Source organism: Marmota flaviventris, chromosome 14 (assembly GCF_047511675.1).
Source record: "Marmota flaviventris isolate mMarFla1 chromosome 14, mMarFla1.hap1, whole genome shotgun sequence".
In the NCBI taxonomy this organism is placed as follows: domain Eukaryota; kingdom Metazoa; phylum Chordata; class Mammalia; order Rodentia; family Sciuridae; genus Marmota; species Marmota flaviventris.
Genome location: NC_092511.1, coordinates 30,334,590 through 30,342,974, shown reverse-complemented (window position 1 = coordinate 30,342,974; position 8,385 = coordinate 30,334,590). Strand labels below are relative to the sequence as shown.

General features: G+C 40.7%; 1 pseudogene; it reads right to left on the bottom strand.

Moving 5' to 3' along the window:
* Positions 1–7,043: 7,043 nt before the first annotated feature.
* LOC139701853 (Fanconi anemia core complex-associated protein 24 pseudogene) lies at positions 7,044–7,722 on the bottom strand (annotated as a pseudogene).
* Between the last annotated feature and the right edge of the window lie 663 nt (positions 7,723–8,385).

Sequence of the window (8,385 nt, the reverse complement as noted above, 5' to 3'; positions counted from 1 at the left end):
TCTCACATCCTTTTCTGCCTGTGTAGCTTAAAGGAGTATTTAGCATTCTTGCTGCAAAGTCTCAATTCTTCATCACTAAACAAGAATTCTAATAGCAAAGGGAAAAAAAAAGAAAAAGAAAAAAGACTTTTCAACAGGCTTCAGTCAAGCACAACCTATAATAACAAGAAGACCCAACCAAACAAGTCAAATTACAGACCGCATCACACTCATACAATAACTCAATGCATAGTGAGAAATATACTCATCCTATTGGTACTATCTCCCCTTGTCCCCCAAGATCCATGTGGAAGGGCTAAGGTGGAACACATAATAGGTTAGCATTACAGTTGTAATCTACCATTTTTATGGTGAGTGGTAAGAAAGCCAGTTCTTTGTCTAGTAAAAGATGTTACCTCATACCTCATGGCTGCTCATTGCAAACATAACCCTGATAAATGGCTGACTAAAGAGTGGTCAAAATATTTCATTTTTTTTGGTATATCCGAAAAGTTGTTCAGGGATATCCAGGACCCTGGCAGATCAACTCTCTCCGCAGGTGGTCCAAGACTGGTATGGCAGCTCTGCTTAATGTCATTTGGGATGTCATTTAAGTTCCTTATAACTTGTTGTATAACCATCCATAGAATATAATCTGAAGTACATTTGGTTAACAAAGTGTACCTCCATGTCTACAGTCAGAGCAGGAGAATGGAAAGAGAGGACACTGGGAGAAGGAATGTTGGAGAAAGGGCATGACCCTTCCTTAAGGATATATCCTGAGAGTTCCATACATCATTCCCCCTCATACTTGTTGGCCAGAACTTGTTAAAATAACCATTTTAAACTGCAGAGTAAGGTTGAAAATGTATAATCTTTATTTTAGGCATTCTATTTATATAGTATGAAGGAGAAAACTGGGGAATAAGCAGTACTCTGCTACACTCTATCAAAAATTGAGAGTATTTAAATACATGTTTTCTTGGAAACTTGGAGGACTGACATTCCTTCTGTCCTTCATACATAATGAGAACCTGGGACAGATGATGATTCACTTCTGCTTGTTGGGCTAGAGACTTGGAGAATCAAAGAGGGAAAGCCTGAAAGAACCTAGATAGAGTCATTATGCCTAGAAGGTAGTAGTACAGTGTGGGAACCACTTTGGTGATGAGCCTGTCAACAGAAAAATCCAAGCCACATGAGATTTGTTCCCAACCTTCACAGAATTGGATACCATGAAGGACATGGAAAATCCAAGGTGGTCAGCCCAGAACTTGGCTGTCTGTGTCTTGGAAGGAGAGATTGAGACTGAAATGGAAGAAGGGCTTTCAAGGAGTCATCTCTCACCCAGCATAGGCACAGTAAGGAATTTCCTTATCCAGAGTGACTGGGAGCAACCTGGGATACCACCCAAGTATTATGTAGCTGAGGTCTTCAGGGATGAACTTGCAGTTGGCAGGTGCTTTCCACTAGTTCATGGGAGTTCTGTAGTATAGCTTTCTAGTCCCAGGGAAACTTTTCCCTGGAAAACAAAACTTTGCTCAAAGTAGAAGCACTTGACTGGCTAATCCCACTTGAACTTCTACAGCACATTGGGCCTCAGTTATATCCCTTGATTTTGTGCCATCTTCTACCAAGTTAACCACATCTCTCTCCCTGCAGGGAGATGAGACAATTATTCAATCCACTTCTATAGTCTGGATTTTACGTGTCTCCCAAATATTCATGTGGTAAAGGTTTGGTCCCCAGTGAGGTACTATTGGGAGATAGTGGAACTTTTAAGAGGTGGGGCCTAGTAGGAGGTCTTCAGGTCACTGAGGGTGTACCCTTGAAGGGATATGGGGGGGTCTTGCACCTTCCTCTTCCTCTGTTTCTTCAATAAACTGTAATTAAAAACCCAATTAGCTATAATCTGTCTCTTCTTGCACAAGAAGCAGTCCCTGAAGCTTAAAATAAATCCCCATGGGCATTGCCATATTTTAATAATTTTAACATACGAAAGTGTTATAATTGGCTTGTTGGAGTGCTTTTGGTTGCAAGTAACTGGGATACCTGTTCACAACAGCAAGTAGCAGTAGGTTAACAAAAGAGTTCTATTTTCTTACATAATGGGACAAAGTTTTAGGTGATAGGAAATTCAGAAGTCCAGCACTGGCACAGTACAAAATCCCAAAGTCTAGCATTGATGCAATTATTGAGAAATGCTCATAAGGACCAGGGCTCTTTCAGTCTTTCTGCTTTGCCCTTCTGAACTTTATGGCTTTTATCCTCATACTTGTCACCTCATGTCACCAATTGGTTGTTGCATGTCTAGGCCTTACATCGGTTTTCTAGGCAAGAAGAAGGCAGAGAGGCAACAGGGGAAAAAGGAACAGAAGGGTCCTGTGGATGTATCTAATCTTCTTCATCCACAAAGGGATACCTAGGAGAGTTCTGCTTCACCACCTGGGCCAGGACAGAAGCCTACAGCCACCTCTCACAGTCAGAAAGGAAATTGAGTATTTTGCTCTATAGTTGGGGGGGTGGAGAAAAAAGAAAAAGAGAGAGAGAGAGAGAAAGGAGAGAGAGAGAGAGAGAGAGAGAGAGAGAGAGAGAGAGAGAGAGAGAGAGAGAGAGAAAACAAGGCAATGTAAATGGCTTGGGTTGCCAAACTCCAATGTCCATCACAGGGCAGTATTGGGTTAGATTAATCATTAGGCAAATAGCAAAGAAGGACTTTGATCGGACATTGGGAGAGAAAATAATAGAATATTCTAGATTTAAAAACTCAAGTCTGTCCGTGGTTTCCTGCCTAAATGCTTCAGCTAACAGACTGCTCAAATCCAAGAGACCTCTGTTCTTTATGGCACTCTTCTCCTTTTAAATCTCTCCTTCATAATAGACTTTAAAAACATCTTTGTTGAGATATAATTTACATACCATAAAATTTGCCCATTTAAAGTGTGCAATTCAAAGGTTTTAATGTATTTAATGAGGCAGTTACTTAGTACCATCAAACAACTAGAACCAAAGGCTTCCCAGTCCAAGGCCTCATCAGAGGTTTGAGAAGCTGTGGAGGGGGGAAAAATCCTGCCAGGTAATACCAAAAAAGAAAACTGTGCCTAAACAGAAGTAAGGGAACATCAAAACAAGCTGGTTTGGGGGATTGAGTTAACATACTACTTAAAGTGGAGATTTTACCCTGAAAATTAGAGATTTTGATTGTCATTCATTTGGTTTCAATCACAAACTACTGTTTTCTTTACATTTAGCTATATTTTTTTCTCTTTTGCTGTAACAGAAAGACACGTTGTACCTGTTTCTCATTAAAAATAATCTATGATCAGGTATGGTGATGGTGCCTATAACCTCAGCTACTTCAGAGGCTGAGGCAGGAGGATTGAAAGTTGGAGGCCAGCCTTGGCAACTTAGTAAGTCCCTGTCTCAAAAATAAATAAATAAAATAAGGGGCTGGAGATATAACTCAGTTGGTAGAGTGCTTGCCTCACATGCACAAAACCCTGGGTTCATTCCTCAGCACCACACATACACACAAAAAGTTGGGGGTGTAGTTCAGTGGTGAAGCACACCTGGGTTCAATCCTCAGTACCATAAATAAATAGAACAAACATCAGAGACACAATTGGCCTTTCTGCGTATCTGTCTTCTACTGTGTTCCTACCTTTCCCCCAAAAGAACCAGATTCATGCCTTTGTTTTGTACCTGTTCTCAGACATGCTTTTGTAATTGTGACACAAATTCATATGATGCCTAAACAAAATTGTTTGTTTGCATATTTTTAACTTTTCAAAATGAGGGAAATACTGCTTTGCCTCTTTGGGAAGTTAAACAGCGGAACAGCCACTTAAGTGTCATCTGTGGCACCTGGTTCAGGAATCAAGATGCCAGCAAGGCTCATGTGATTGTATAGGCAAATCATAGTTATTCAGTGCTGCAATGTCAGTTACACAAATAAAGCAAATGGTTTGGACTTATTGTTAATACCTTGGTAGGCCATTTTCAAATGCAGTTAAGCATTCTAGATGTGATTTGGAGTGAAAAATCTTTGCCTTTGTATGTTGAAATTCTACCCTAGGTTGAAGTGCAGATACAAATTTATTTATACAAGAAGAATATGTTATAATTAACTACTGTTGTGAAAGCTGTGAATTTTATGTGTATAATTAATAAAATCTTAATTGTTAAATAAGTAAATAGATGGACAGTTAATACAAATATTAAGAGGGCATTGGCTAGACAATTTAAGGGAGAACAGTTGATTTTTATCAAGTCAATAAATTCTTATAAAATAACAATACAACTTAGAATAATAGAGGTTAGATTATATCACATTTTAGATCATTGGATAATTGTGGGTACTAGCATCCAAAACAAATAATCTTGAAGAGCTCTGTTTCCCATCTTTTTTATTGATGTATTATAATTATACATAATAGTGGGATTCAGTGTCATGTATTCGTACATGCATGTATATGACCATATGATTGGGTCAATATTGTTCCCTAGTATTTCCCCTTTCCATTCCTGCCTCCCTTCCTCTGACCCTTTTCCTCTACTCTACTGATCTTCCTTCAATTGTGATGAGGTCCCTTTCCCTCTTCTTTTCTCTTTTTTTTCTGTTAGCTTTCACATACATGGGAAAACATACCATCCTTGACTTTCTGAATTTGGTTTATTTTCCTTAACCATAATATGCTTTCAAGTCTCATTCTAATTTTTAGTTTTTATATTCCACCTCTATCATGAATTATTCAAGGAAATTTATTACTTGAGAATCTTTTTCTTTTTCAATGAGCAATTAATTTTTTGATTTTTGGAATTTTATTAAGTGCAGACCAATTATATAGAACAATGGGGTTTGTTGTGCCATGTTGTACATGCACATCACAGTTTGGCCATTCCTGCTCTCATATCCCCCTCCCCTCCATCCCCTTCTTCTCTAATAGTCTCTCTGCTACTCTTTTTTCTCCCTAGATTTCACATAAAACGAGAGAAAACGTGATATTTTTCTCTTTTGAGTCTGACTTGTTTCGCTTAACAAAAGGATCTTGGGATTCTGTCCATATCCATGCAAATGGCATGTTTTCATTCTTCTTTTTGACTGAATAATACTCCACTGTGTATGAATACCAACTTTTCCTTATCTATTCATCTATTGATGGGACCTAACATGAAGGAATCCTTTTCTTTTTATGAGGATAATTAAATTTAAAGTAGAATGTCAATTTTCCTTCTTAAAATTTAAGCAAGGAAAAACTCCAAAATCATACGCACCTATCTAAAATAAATTACTTTTTGATTCAAACATAATAAAGATATATGAAGAAAAAGAAATAGGGAAAAACTAGATGACCCACAAGTAAGTTGCTTCTCTGCAGACCTCAGTTGCAAGTGAATGTTAATCGAGTAACATACGGGGGCAGATGGTGACTGCAAAAGCAAAATAGTTACCTGATACTGCTCAAGAAATGGTCCTGGTTTTGGGAACGGGACCCCTAGACCAGGGACAGGGTGGTTGGAGGAGGAGCTAGCGGGATGGGGGGAGACTACACCTATACAGGGACCTCGCCCTGCTGCAGCTCGCGACACAGGTGATCTCTAGAGACTACAACCCACCACCTCCGGCCTCATCTTCTCCAAGCGACCCGGTTGCCCACTTTGTCACCTCCACCCAGGGCCCGCCCATTTCACTCCTTGGCAAGTTCGGGCTATGCTCCCAGCCCCTGCCTTCCCCGCCCGCGGCGCTGCCCCCAAACACTGCTAGGCTGGGCATCTGGCCATCGCCTTGACAGACGATCCCGCGGACCTTCCAAGGACCAAGGAGAGGCTAGAAGTGGTCAGTGATGAACTTTTCTAGAGAAAGAGCATTACGAAGACCGCAGTTCAAACAAGGCCTGTCCCAGACCACGCTTCTATTGGAAATAGTAGTGACATTTTTGCACTGAGCAGAAGTTGAAGGGTCATAAGCCACACCCACTGCCTTTATCTAGCAGCAAGCAGAACCCTAACAGCGGATTCTACTGAGTTTGAATCTAGAACCTTTAGAGCTTCTATTCTGGGACCTAAAGTAAAGATGTGCTTTGGGAAGCATTTCAAGAAGACAGCAAAAGTTTGGAGACAAGAATATATGATTTGAGTAGTATAGTAACATAATCTATTTGTCTTTTTATATGGAATTTTAATTGTTTCTCACTAATGATAGGGAAACTGATATGAAACTCTAGGAAGAAAAATATGTTTATATTATAAGTGTTTGATGGAATTCATACAACGGTTTGATGTATTTAAAAACTGTCTCTTGGCGTGTATAACTAAAAGTACTGTTGTGTTATATGTACTCAGACTGCCCAAATGTAGTGTTCAACAAGCTCTGAACAACTGTACAGCCATTCGTTCTTTGTTGTTATCCTTGTGCACCCGGTTATTGGCAGTGCAGGAATTTGGGGACCAGACCTAAACAACAGATCTGAGTCCAAGAAGAAGGAAGAGGTTTATGATACGCAGTGCTTAATTGTGGTGAGTTTCCTTCAGATGGATATATCCACCACCTGAAAGTCTATTCCATGACAGATACAGGTCAGGGTCACTCATAAAAATCTACCCCAACTGGCTTTTTACTGCGAGTCCCTGACTCTTGGGAAGATTCAGGCTGTCTTTTCCCATCTTTGTAGAATGAGGGCATTGGCACCTGAGAATCACTTAAATGTCAGAACAGTGAAGCTGCACAACCACAGGCTCCATCCGGCCTACCTCAGCTTTCACTAAATGTTGTAAAATACTCTATTTTCTTAGGTTTTGAGGGGGGGCGGGGGGGTGGATGTTTTGTTTTGTTTTCTTCCAGAGATTGAACCCAGGGAACCTTGACCATTAAGCCACATTCCTAGACCTTTTTAAAATTTTGAGACAGTGTCTTGCTACATTGCTGAAACTGGCTTTGAACTTGTGATCCTCCTGCCTCAGCCTCCCTAGCCACTGGGATTAGAGGTGTGTGCCACTGTACCTCTCTTTCTTTCTTTCTTTCCTCCTCCTCCTCTTCCTCCTTCTTTCTTCTTCTTCTTCTTCTTTTAAAATATGAAAACCAGATCCTGTAGTTTGTGGTCAAAAGGAAAAACCATAGTAGATGTAAGGGCAGCTGTAATCCTGGACTGGGTGAAGAAGGTGTGGATTAGCTGTGCTACCACTTGACCTACTGCTGGCTCAAGCTCTTGAATAGACGCATTGCTTAGTTGCTGGATACTTGGAAACTTCTGAAGCAGAAGGGAACCTCTAACTTTTCCAACTTCTGAGATCTGCTGCACAGTTTGAAGGAGATCTGGGTCAGAGAGCAGAGCCAGTTTCCTCCTGAGGAAAGGGTTCTTGGTGGGTTCTTTGGATTGCTCTTGTACCAACTGAACAATGAGGCAGGATACTTCCATCTGGTTGGCCACTGGAAGAAACATCATCCCAAGGTCCAGCACAGTAAACTTTTGTATAACTGGGAAGTACTGTTCATTTATCTGTGTTTTTACAACTACTACAATCCCTTGAAACTTACCAGAATTTCTAACTTGAACAAGTCTTTTTCTGTAGCCATTTTCTGCCACCAAATCAGCTTCAGTGACAAAGAATGCAGGATTTTCTGGACAGGTAAAAATCTACAGGTGTCAGGCCATTCTCAAAAACGAGATTAATTTTCCCTTGCATCCCCTGTTCCAGCTGAGATCTGTGCCACTTCTCATTAGCTACAACATACCCAAAAGGCATGCGCACAGAGGCCTATGCCTTCAGGGAGCCCTGTGCCTTTTCCATCAGTGATCTGGACCTAAAGAGGGAAATGCAAAATGACACCTGGGCGGGCTCTCCTGCACAGGGCCCCACATTCCACTTTGAAGCCAAGGGCCTCTTTAGCAGGATCTTGTCTGCAGAGTGGTCTCTAAAAGTCTTAAGAACCCAAGAGATTTTTGTCTTCATGGCTGTGTCCCTTATTTTCAGCACTGCCTGGCCCCTGGTGGCCCAGCTCCACCTGTGCTATAGCTGCTCACTCCAGTCTAGGGCTAGGACCTAGCTGGCAGGGACCCTACTTCCGCCCTAGTCACCATTCATTCTTTGGTGGAGTTAAATACAACTTTGGTGATGTCTTATATGTATTTCTAATTTTTATTGTTACAAATGGCTCCACTGTTGAATTAATAAGTTAGTGAATTGATTACTTGATTAATTAATTTGAAACAGGATCTTACTGTGTGACCCATGATTACTTTGCACTTGTGATATTCCTGCCGCAGCTTCTGAAGAGCTGGGAATACAGTCCTGAGCCAGCACATCCAGCTGGACCTAAACATTTAGACAACAGTTTGATCTTTTGTTAGTCTGTCTCAGTGTGGAACAACCTTCAGTTTTCACTACCTTCAGTCTTCTAAGATAAAT